The following is a 12773-nucleotide window of genomic DNA, read 5'->3' on the forward strand; positions in this document are numbered from 1 at the left end:
CCATTTTTTCACACAGAAAGCGGGACAGAAGCCCGCCGCTGAGGGGGCGGGGCCTTCTTCCTCAGCACACCAGCGCCATTTTCTATTCACAGCTCCGCTGGAAAGAAGCTCCCCAGGCTCTCCCCGCAGTATCCAGATACACAAAGGGTGAAAAGAAGGGGGGGCACATAAATTTAGGCGCAAATTTGTATATACAGCAGCTACTGGGTAAACACTGAGTTGTAGTGTAATCCCTGGGTTATATAGCGCTGGGGTGTGTGCTGGCATACTCTCTCTTTGTCTCTCCAAAGGGCCCTGTGGGGGAACTGTCTTCAAATAGAGCATCCCCATACCCTCCAACATTTTACATACAAAAATCGGTACAAATTAGAAAAGGGGGCGTGTCCACGGGTAAAGTGGGCGTGGCCCCGCCCCTTTTCCTATACTTTCAATGGAAGTTTGGCGAGCCAAAAATAGGTACAGACCATAAAAAAAAGGTACTGTACCTATTAAAAAGGTACAGTTTGAGGGTATGCATCCCCTGTGTGTGGTGTGTCGGTACGCGTGTGTCGACATGTCTGCGTGCACATTCTAGTACACTACTCAGACCGGCGATTGTGTTGGCAGGGGTTTATAGCGCTGTGGCAGCGTGGACAGGTACCTTATCAGCAGAGATTGAGACCCTAGTATGCATATAGATATATGTATATATATATATAGATATATACATATTGAAGATGCTGCCTTAAGAGATAGATATATATATATATAAAACATGCCCAAAGAGACATGAGTATACTGGGTCCTGGAGTCAGAGCTATGTCGATTTCTGCTTGACGTGTCCTGTAGAATATGCACTGGACAGATGATGCCGACTTAAGAGGCATATGGAAGGCTGAGGATTGTGTGGAGAAGGGTTCTCGGACCTGGTCTCCGCAGCTTTAGCTAGTAAATTCTAATATTTTGCCTTATATTCCTGCACAGCCTAGGAAAGCACGACATTATCAAATGCAGCCTTTCGAATAAAGAAACAAGAAAGTCCGAGGTGCGTCCTTTCTTGCCAGAGGCGGCGGCAGAGGAAAGAAGCTGCACAACACAGCTAGTTCCCAGGAACAGAGGCCATTCCCTTCGGCAGGTTCCATAAGAGGTCCTTCCAATGGGACTTACTGGACAAATGGTCCGGATCACATCTTTAGATGCATCGGTTAATCGCCGTATCCCCCAGGGCCAGGGTGTCTATTCTGTGGTGGCTGCAAAGTGCTCATCTTCTCGAGGGCCGCAGGTTCGGCATACAGGACTGGGTCCTGGTGACCACGGATGCAAGCCTCCGCGGATGGGGGGCAGTCACTCAGGGAAGAAACTTCCAAGGGCTGTGGTCAAGTCAGGAGACTTGTCTGCACATAAATATACTGGAACTAAGGGCCATATACAACGCCCTGAGTCAAGCGGAGCCCCTGCTTCGAGACCAACCAGTGCTGATTCAGTCAGACAACATCACGGCGGTCGCCCACGTAAACCGCCAGGGCGGCACAAGAAGCAGGGTGGCAATGGCGGAAGCCACAAAGATTCTTCGTTGGGCGGAGAATCACGTGCAAGCACTGTCAGCAGTGTTCATTCCGGGAGTGGACAACTGGGAAGCAGATTTCCTCACCAGACACGACCTCCACCCGGGAGAGTGGGGACGTCATCAAGAAGTCTTCACACAGATTGCAAATCGATGGGAACTGCCACAGGTGGACATGATGGCGTCCCGCCTCAACAAAGAGCTAAAAAGATATTGCGCCAGGTCAAGGGACCCTCAGGCGATAGCTGTGGACGCGCTAGTGACACCGTGGGTGTTCCAGTCGGTATATGTGTTTCCTCCTCTTCCTCTCATACCAAAGGTGCTGAGAATTGTAAGAAAAAGAGGAGTGAGAACAATAATCATTGTTCCGGATTGGCCAAGAAGGACTTGGTACCCGGAACTGCAAGAAATGCGCACAGAGGACCCATGGCCTCTGCCTCTCAGACAGGACCTGCTGCAACAAGGGCCCTGTCTGTTCCAAGACTTACCGCGGCTGCGTTTGACGGCATGGCGGTTGAACGCCGGATCCTAGCGGTAAAAGGCATTCCGGATGAAGTTATTCCTACGCTGATAAAGGCTAGGAAGGACGTGACAGCAAAGCATTATCACCGTATATGGCGAAAATATGTTGCTTGGTGTGAGGCCAGGAAGGCCCCTACAGAGGAATTCCAGCTGGGTCGATTCCTGCACTTCCTACAGTCAGGAGTGTCTATGGGCCTAAAATTAGGGTCCATAAGGGTCCAGATTTCGGCCCTATCCATTTTCTTTCAAAAAGAACTGGCTTCACTGCCTAAGGTTCAGACGTTTGTTAAGGGAGTGCTGCATATTCAGCCCCCTTTTGTGCCACCAGTGGCACCTTGGGATCTTAACGTTGTGTTGGATTTCCTGAAATCCCACTGGTTTGAGCCACTTAAAACCGTGGAACTAAAGTATCTCACGTGGAAAGTGGTCATGCTGTTGGCCTTAGCATCAGCTAGGCGTGTGTCAGAATTGGCGGCTTTGTCATGTAAAAGCCCCTATCTGATCTTCCATATGGACAGGGCAGAATTGCGGACTCGTCCCCAATTTCTCCCAAAGGTGGTATCATCGTTTCATTTGAACCAACCTATTGTGGTGCCTGCGGCTACTCGGGACTTGGAGGACTCCAAGTTGCTGGACGTAGTCAGGGCTTTGAAAATATATGTTTCCAGAACGGCTGGAGTCAGGAAGACTGACTCGCTGTTTATCCTGCATGCACCCAACAAGCTGGGTGCTCCTGCTTCAAAGCAAACTATTGCTCGCTGGATCTGTAGCACGATTCAGCTGGCTCATTCTGCGGCTGGATTGCCGCATCCAAACTCAGTAAAAGCCCATTCCACGAGGAAGGTGGGCTCTTCTTGGGCGGCTGCCCGAGGGGTCTCGGCTTTACAGCTTTGCCGAGCGGCTACTTGGTCGGGTTCAAATACCTTTGCAAAGTTCTACAAGTTTGATACCCTGGCTGAGGAGGACCTTGTGTTTGCTCATTCGGTGCTGCAGAGTCATCCGCACTCTCCCGCCCGTTTGGGAGCTTTGGTATAATCCCCATGGTCCTTACGGAGTTCCCAGCATCCACTAGGACGTCAGAGAAAATAAGAATTTACTCACCGGTAATTCTATTTCTCGTAGTCCGTAGTGGATGCTGGGCGCCCGTCCCAAGTGCGGACTTTCTGCAATACGTGTATATAGTTATTGCTTAAATAAGGGTTATTGTTATGAGCTATCCGTTGAGTGAGGCTCAGTTGTTGTTCATACTGTTAACTGGGTAAGGTTATCACAAGTTGTACGGTGTGATTGGTGTGGCTGGTATGAGTCTTACCCTGGATTCCAAAAATCCTATCCTTGTAATGTCAGCTCTTCCGGGCACAGTTTCCCTAACTGAGGTCTGGAGGAGGGGCATACAGGGAGGAGCCAGTGCACACCGGATAGTACCTAATCTTTTCTTTAGAGTGCCCAGTCTCCTGCGGAGCCCGTCTATTCCCCATGGTCCTTACGAAGTTCCCAGCATCCACTACGGACTACGAGAAATAGAATTACCGGTGAGTAAATTCTTATTTTTTCGTAATGCAGGACCTTGGGTTAAATGAAGTAAACCTGATTTTAATATGCAATTCATTCAGTAAGGTTACTGTTATATAGGAATAAGTATATTTTGGCCGTGGTGCTGCCTAGGTTCTCCCCCTTTTTCTTTCTCTATCTCTCTCATCAGCGGCAGCCTGACACCTGTAAGGTAAGTATGTTAGCCCTCCACTTCTACAACCCTGACTGTCCCTTCCCGAAGCCTGACTCTAAATGTCGTCGTCGTCCCCTGCAGCTTACCATAAAAAAAAGGTACTGTACCTATTAAAAAGGTACAGTTTGAGGGTATGCATCCACTGTGTGTGTGGTGTGTGGTGTGTCGGTACGCGTGTGTCGACATGTCTGAGGTAAAAGGCTCCCCTAAGGAGGAGATAGAGAAAATATGTGTGTGAGAGGGTGTCTCCGTCGACAACGCCAACACCTGTTTGGATATGTGTAAGTGCTGAGGTGAATTTATTGCACAAAAGATTAGAGAACAGACAGGAAATCTACCCATGTCTGTCCCTATGTCGCAGAGACCTTCAGAGTCTCACAATGATCACTATCCAAAATAATACACACTGATATCGACACGGAGTTTGACTCCAGTGTCGACTACGATTATGCAAAGTTACAGCCAAAATGGCTGAAAGGTATTCAATATATGATTATTGTATTAAAAGATGATTTGCATATCACTGATGACTCATTTGTCCCTGACACAAGGGTACACATGTTACGGGGAAGAAAGCTGAGGTAAATTTCCCTCCTCTCATGAGGAAAAAGGGCGGGAATCTCCAGACAAGAAACTGCAGCTTCCCACAAGGAATTCTCAGGCAGTATCCTTTCCCCACTAGGGCCAGGATGTGATGGGACTCTTCCCCTAGGGTGTCACGTTTGCCCAGACGGTAGCACTAGCTGTTCTCAGGGATCCTGCAGATAGCGTGCACATTCTAGTACACTACTCAGACCGGCGATTGTGTCGGCAGGGGTTTATAGCGCTGTGGCAGCGTGGACAGGTACCTTATCAGCAGAGATTGAGACCCTAGTATGCATATAGATATATGTATATATATATATATATATATATATATATTTCTCCTTCATCCACTAGGGGCCAATGGAGCGTAGTTACAATGGGGAATAGTAATTGGGAGCTGGCACTTTAAAAAATTCTAACCCTGTGGCTAGCTCCTCCCCTACTATCTCCCCTCCAAGCCAGTCTTAGTTTAGTGCCCAAGGGAGCTGGTTCACTTGGGTTTAGCTGAAGAAATTTTTTCTTTTTTAATATTTTATTTTTCTTCACACACACGCACAGACTGGCAGCTCTGCCACTGCCAGTCTGCACCGTGGGAGCTGCCGGCGGGGTCCCATCGCAGCTGCGTGCGGCTCGGGATGGGCCCCGGCTGAGGGAGACACTGAGCTCTCCTGAGTTGGCGGACACCGCTGCGTGCGGCGCGTGTCGGGACCACTCCATCCAGCAGAAGATTCCGGCAGCACGGCAGCGGTGAGTATCTGACGGCCGGACACCGCTGCGTGAGGCGTGTGTCGGGGCCACCCTCCACCACTGAAAGGTGTGTATATCCCCCCCACCCAGAGTGTTGGGATGAAGGGGTGAAAGGGGGGTTCTGAAGAATTAATTTTATTATTGGTGACTACAGGGGGACAGTGACAGAACACCCCTACAGCACCCTAACAATCCCCCCAATCCCTCCCCCCCTCGGATTATTATTAATCATTTTTATTTATTTAAAAAAAAAAAGTAACAGCGCTGTGCCGCGCTCCCGCTCGCCCGCCCGCCAGCCGTCCGCTCTCCTCACTGCTCGGATCCCCGCCAGCGCGGCTCACAGAGCCGCTACAGGGATCCGACATAAGGACACACTGCAGTTTTAAATTTGGCGCCGTCAAGGAGGGGGGCGGGGCTTAATCCCGCTCTGCGCGCCCGGAAGTAGCGCGCGCTGGGGACCCGTTCTTTTCCTGTCAGCAGCAGCGCGGGACGGAGGCCACGCGACCACACAAGAGCAGTTACAGTGGGGAAGGGGGGCACTCGGGGGCACTGCAGGTACACTATTTGTTTATTGCAGCCTGTCACTGCACACAGTATCGTGCAGGACAGATCGGCTGCTGTAGCTGCATTGTTTTCCCTGCTTCCCTCCCCTCCCTCCCATTCTCCCTATAGCTGTTTTCCTGTGGGGGAAGGGTATCAAGTTTAGGTGCTGCCATGACCACCAAAGGCTCCAAGGCAGCACAAAAGCAGGGTCAGGTTTTAGGTGAGGAGTCACAGCCATCGGCTCAGCCCTCCTCAGAACCCCAGAGCGCCCCGACATGGTCGACACAGCTCACAGAGGTGATGTCCCTGCTAACTGGGGAACTTAAAGCCTCTCGGGAAGATAGAGAGGCGGCCCGGTTCCGACAGCTTGTCCCGGTACCGGCGCCAGAACCTGCATGGGCAGTCTCATTGGCAAAGTCAGTGGAAGGGCTTTCCAGGGCTGTAATACCTTCCCAAGCCCCGTCCTTTAGCCCCCCCCAACAGGCTGCAAAAAAGAGATTGCTAGCCTCTGTGTTACAGGACTTTGATGATGATATGCCTCAATTAGATGAGGCGGGGTTAGATGTACAGGATATACAGGATGTGGATATCCAGGATACTGACGATCAGGTATATGAGGACTCTGAACCAGTAGCTCAGGGTATAGAGGCTCTTATTACTGCTATTCGCTCAGTCTTACAGGTGGAGGAGATGGAAGACACCTTACGCCCTTCAAGGTTTGGCACCGACCAATACCTGCCGGTGACTTTTCCAGTTTCGGAGGAGCTGGATGCGCTTATAACAACAGCCTGGAAGCATCCAGACGTGAAATTTCAGGTATCAAGAAAAATGTTGTCTTCCTATCCTTTTCCCGCAGGTAGCAGAACGCGCTATGAGACCTCTCCGATCGTGGATCCTTCGGTGTCTCATCTGTCCAAAAAGACGGTCCTGCCTGTTCCGGGGGCAACTTCACTTAAGGAGGCGTCAGATAGGAAGTTGGAGTCTACCTTAAAGAATATTTACTCTGCGGCAGGGGTTTTGCAGCGCCCGGCGCAGGTAGGTTGTTGGGTCAACAAGGCGATCGAAGCTTGGGCGGAACAATTGTCCTCTGGAATTCGTGACGAATTACCGGCGGATCAATTGATAGACTTGGCAGAACACATCCGTGAATCAGCCCTTTATCTTTGCGAAGCGTCCAAGGACATAGGTGTTCTCGGAGCTAGAATTTCCGCTTTAACAATTGCGGCCCGCAGAGTGCTATGGCTCCGGCATTGGCATGCGGATACGGAATCCAAAAGGGCGGCAGAGGCGTTACCCTTTACGGGGGAGTTTCTGTTTGGTAAGGATCTGGATGCCTGGATCTCTACGGCCACGGGGGGTAGGTCGGCTTATCTTCCTTCTGCTGCTCCAGCCGCTCGCAGACCATATAGGGGTCCCTCTTTTCGATCCTTTCGTGCCCCTTCCAGGTTTCGAGGACAGGCCAGGTGTGGAGCTTCTACCTTCCGTGGCCATAGAGGTAGAGGCGGCGGCAGGGGTAGAGGTTCCGCAGCCTCAGCCCAGTCAGACGTTAAGTCTTCTGGCACTGCCACCGCATGACGGGCCTCCCTCCCACCTGGGAGATCACAGGGTGGGAGCTCGTTTGTGGGATTTCAAGGAGGTCTGGATACAGTCCTGCCCAGATGCTTGGGTCCGGGATCTCATCACTTGCGGTTACAAGCTCGTTTTTCAGGAACAACCACCCCAGCGGTTCTTTACCACGGGTTTGCCAGTTTCCGACAACCGGGGAGTTGCCTTACAAACCGCGGTCCAGAAGCTTCTGTCTGCAAGGGTTGTGATCCCTGTTCCCTCGCATCATCGAAAACAGGGCTATTACTCAAGCCTGTTTCTAGTACCGAAGCCGGACGGCTCAGTCAGACCAATCCTGAACTTGAAAGATCTCAATCCGTATTTGAAGGTGTTCAAGTTCAAGATGGAGTCCCTCCAGTCTGATATTGCGGGGTTGGAAAAAGACGAGTTTCTGGCATCCTTAGACATCAAGGACGCATACTTACATGTTCCCATTTGGCCTCCTCACCAGGCTTTTCTCCGGTTCGCAATACAGGACGCTCATTTACAGTTCCAGGCCCTTCCTTTCGGTCTCTCTTCTGCTCCCAGAGTGTTCACAAAGATCATGGCGGTCATGATGGCCCTGCTTCGGAAGCAGGGTGTGACAATTGTTCCCTATCTGGACGATCTGCTAATAAAAGCAAGCTCAGCAGAACGGTTACTTCAGAATATCCGGATGACACAGGACCTTCTGATCCGACACGGGTGGGTCCTGAATTTTCCGAAGTCTCACTTATGCCCCTCACAACGGCTGTTGTTTCTGGGAATGATTCTCGACACAGTCCATCAGAGGGTTTTCCTTCCGCGGGACAAGATACTTTATCTGCAGACACTGGTAAGATTGGTCCTTCAACACCGTCGGGTGTCAGTATATCTGTGCATTCGCCTGCTGGGAAAGATGGTAGCAGCGTTCGAGGCTCTTCCGTACGGTCGCTTCCACTCTCGACCGTTTCAGCTGTGTCTTCTAAATCAATGGTCAGGATCTCATCTGTTCCTTCATCAGCGGGTGACGCTATCTCCAAAGGCACGGTCATCGCTGCTCTGGTGGCTCCAGTCGACCCATCTGTTGGAAGGAAGACGGTTCGGCATATGGGATTGGACTCTCCTCACCACGGACGCCAGTCTGCGAGGCTGGGGGGCAGTGACCCTGGGACATCAGTTTCAGGGGCGCTGGTCAATCCACGAATCCGCTCTCCCCATAAACATCCTCGAACTAAGGGCGGTGTACAACGCCCTGCTGCAGGCACATCACCTCCTGCGAGGTCGAGTGGTCAGAGTTCAGTCCGACAACGCCACGACGGTAGCATACATCAACCGTCAGGGCGGCACTCGCAGCCGCGCAGCGATGAGGAAAGTCACCAACATCCTTCTCTGGCGGAGAAGTTTGCTCTGTCCTTCTCGGCAATATTCATTCCGGGAGTGGACAATTGGGAAGCCGACTATCTAAGCCGGCAGGACATGCACCCGGGAGAATGGTCACTACATCCCCAGGTGTTTTGGCAACTGGTCCGCCGGTGGGGAAAACCACAGATCGACCTCATGGCGTCCCGCCTGAACCATCAGTTGCCTCTTTACTACTCTCGGACGAGGGACCCGGCGGCGGCGGGCGTGGATGCTCTCACGGCTCCTTGGAATTTCCAGTTCGTTTACCTCTTTCCTCCTTTCCCGCTGTTGCCGAAGGTTCTGCAACGCATCAAGAGAGAAGACGTTCTGGTTCTCCTAGTGGCTCCGGATTGGCCACGCAGGGTTTGGTACTCCACTCTACATCTGTTGTCGGTGGCCGAGCCTTGGACCCTACCACTACGAGACGACCTTCTACAACAGGGTCCTTTTTGTTATCCAGACTTACGCAGGCTACGTTTGACGGCGTGGCTGTTGAGAAAGCCATCTTGACAAGGAAGGGGATTCCTCGTACAGTTATACCTACTATGCTTCGGGCTAGAAAGTCGGTTACATCTTCTCACTACTACCGCATTTGGAAGGCTTATGTAGCATGGTGTGAACGTCGAGAATTTTCTCCTTCCGTGTATAGCTTAGCCCGTCTTCTCCGTTTTTTGCAGGCGGGTTTTTCAGCAGGCCTAAGACTGGGCTCACTAAAAGTGCAGGTCTCTGCTCTTTCGGTTTACTTCCAGAAAAGGTTAGCCTTGCTGCCTGAGGTTCAGACCTTCTTTCAAGGGGTTCTTCGAATACAGCCTCCCTTCCGTCCTCCGACAGCGCCATGGGACCTCAGTCTTGTCCTGTCCTTTCTGCAGTCTTCATTGTTTGAGCCCCTGGAATCAGTAGAGATAAAATATCTCACCTGGAAGGTGGTTCTTCTCCTGGCGCTGGCTTCAGCTAGACGGGTGTCGGAACTGGGGGCTCTCTCTTGCAGGTCTCCTTACCTGGTGTTTCATGCGGATAGGGCCGAGCTTCGTACTCGTATGTCCTTTGTACCTAAAGTGGTGTCTGATTTTCACATCAATCAGCCGCTTGTCGTCCCGGCCCTCTTGGGGGACTCTCCGGATGCGAGATCATTGGACGTTGTAAGAGCGCTCAAGATCTATGTGGATAGGACTTCGGCTATTCGGAAGTCTGATTCCTTATTTGTGCTGTACGACGCTGCCCGCCGTGGTTGGCCGGCCTCTAAGCAGACCTTGTCTCGATGGATTCGACTGACCATCAGACAAGCTTATTTGGCGACTTCTCGGGAACCTCCATCTTCCATTTCAGCACACTCCACACGCTCTGTGGGACCTTCTTGGGCGGCTGCCCGGGGGGTCTCTATGACTACTTTATGTCGGGCGGCCACTTGGTCCGGCCGTCATACGTTTGTCAAATTCTACAAGTTTGACACTTTTGCGGCCTCTGCATCTCACTTTGGCCGAGCGGTTTTACAGGACTCTCAGCGCTCTCCCACCCGTTCTGGGAGCTCTGGGACGTCCCCATTGTAACTACGCTCCAGTGGCCCCTAGTGGATGAAGGAGAAATCAGGATTTTGGTACTTACCGATAAATCCCTTTCTCCGATTCCACAGGGGCCACTGGACGCCGCCCAGCGCTGTTCCTCCTTGTTGTTTTTTGCTTAGCGGTTTGCGGTTCAATTAATGACCGCTTGTTGAGTTCAGGTTAACCTGTTTATTATTAGGTTCGATTCCAGGGTTAGTTTGGGTTATCCTGGTTGAGTAGACGTCAATAACCTCCTCTACCTTAAGGTTTTCTTTATTACAGCTCTCCTTGGGCACAGTTTTACGTAGACTGACTTGGAGGGGAGATAGTAGGGGAGGAGCTAGCCACAGGGTTAGAATTTTTTAAAGTGCCAGCTCCCAATTACTGCCTACTATTCCCCATTGTAACTACACTCCAGTGGCCCCTGTGGAATCGGAGAAAGGGATTTATCGGTAAGTACCAAAATCCTGATATATACATATTGAAGATGCTGTCTTAAGAGATAGATATATATATATAAAACATGCCCAAAGAGACATGAGTATACTGGGTCCTGGAGTCAGAGCTATGTCGATTTCTGCTTGACGTGTCCTGTAGAATATGCACTGGACAGATGATGCCGACTTAAGAGGCATATTGAAGGCTGAGGATTGTGTGGAGAAGGGTTCTCGGACCTGGTCTCCGCAGCTTTAGCTGGTAAATTCTAATATTTTGCCTTATATTCCTGCCCAGCCTAGGAAAGCACGACATTATCAAATGCAGCCTTTCGAATAAAGAAACAAGAAAGTCCGAGGTGCGTCCTTTCTTGCCAGAGGCGGCGGCATAGGAAAGAAGCTGCACAACACAGCTAGTTCCCAGGAACAGAAGTCCTCCCGGCCTCTACAAAAATCCACCGCATGTCGCTGGGGCTCCACAGGCGGAGCTAGGCCCGGTGGGGGCACGCCTTCGTATGTTCAGCACAAGTGGGTTCACTCCCTGTTAGATCCCTGGGCGATCGATATTGTGTCTCAGGGATATAAGCTGGATTTTGAGAAGATGCCCCCTCACCGACGGCCTTGCCGGCTTCCCCCCATGAGAGGGAAACTGTGTTAACTGCAATTCACAAATTGTATCTTCAACAGGCGGTGGTCAAGGTTCCCCTCCTTCAACAAGGAGGGGGTTATTATTCGACCATGTTGTAGTCCCGTAACCTGACGGTTCGGTGGGACCCATATTGAATTTAAAATCCCTGAACATATACCTGAAAAGGTTCAAGTTCACGTTGAAATCGCTAAGAGCGGTTATTGCAAGCCTGAAAGGTGACTCGGGACATAAAGGATGCATACCTTCAGGTCCCCATTTATCCACCTCATCAGGCGTACCTCAGAATTACGGTACGGGATTGTCATTACCAATTTCAGAGGTTGCCGTTTGGTCTCTCCACGGCCTTGAGTATGTTCACCAAGGTAAAGGCGGAAATGATGGTGGTCCTGCGGAAGCAAGGTGTCACTATTATCACGTACTTGGACGATCTCCTCATAAAAGCGAGATCAAGAGAGCAGTTGCTGAACAGCGTATCACTTTCTCTGGAAGTGTAACGGCAACACGGCTGGATTCTATATATTCCAAAGTCGCAGTGGGTTCTTACAGCTCATCTGCTTCTCCTAGGCATGATCCTAGACACAGACCAGAAAAGGGTTATCTCCCGATAGAGAGAGCTCAGGAGCTCGTGACACTGGTCAGGAATCTATTAAAACCAAAACAGGGGTCAGTGCATCACTGCACTCGAGTCCTGGGAAGGAGGGTGGCCTCATACGAGGCCATTCCCTTCGGCAGGTTCCATAAGAGGTCCTTCCAATGGGACTTACTGGACAAATGGTCCGGATCACATCTTTAGATGCATCGGTTAATCACCCTATCCCCCAGGGCCAGGGTGTCTCTTCTGTGGTGGCTGCAGAGTGCTCATCTTCTCGAGGGCCGCAGGTTCGGCATACAGGACTGGGTCCTGGTGACCACGGATGCAAGCCTCCGCGGATGGGGGGCAGTCACTCAGGGAAGAAACTTCCAAGGGCTGTGGTCAAGTCAGGAGACTTGTCTGCACATAAATATACTGGAACTAAGGGCCATATACAACGCCCTGAGTCAAGCGGAGCCCCTGCTTCGAGACCAACCAGTGCTGATTCAGTCAGACAACATCACGGCGGTCGCCCATGTAAACCGCCAGGGCGGCACAAGAAGCAGGGTGGCAATAACGGAAGCCACAAAGATTCTTCGTTGGGCGGAGAATCACGTGCAAGCACTGTCAGCAGTGTTCATTCCGGGAGTGGACAACTGGGATGCAGATTTCCTCAGCAGACACGACCTCCACCCGGGAGAGTGGGGACTTCATCAAGAAGTCTTCACACAGATTGCAAATCGATGGGAACTGCCACAGGTGGACATGATGGCGTCCCGCCTCAACAAAGAGCTAAAAAGATATTGCGCCAGGTCAAGGGACCCTCAGGCGATAGCTGTGGACGCGCTAGTGACACCGTGGGTGTTCCAGTCGGTATATGTGTTTCCTCCTCTTCCTCTCATACCAAAGGTGCTGAGAATTGTAAGAAAAAGAGGAGTGAGAACA

The sequence above is a fragment of the Pseudophryne corroboree genome, chromosome 4, assembly GCF_028390025.1.
Source record: "Pseudophryne corroboree isolate aPseCor3 chromosome 4, aPseCor3.hap2, whole genome shotgun sequence".
NCBI lineage: Eukaryota > Metazoa > Chordata > Amphibia > Anura > Myobatrachidae > Pseudophryne > Pseudophryne corroboree.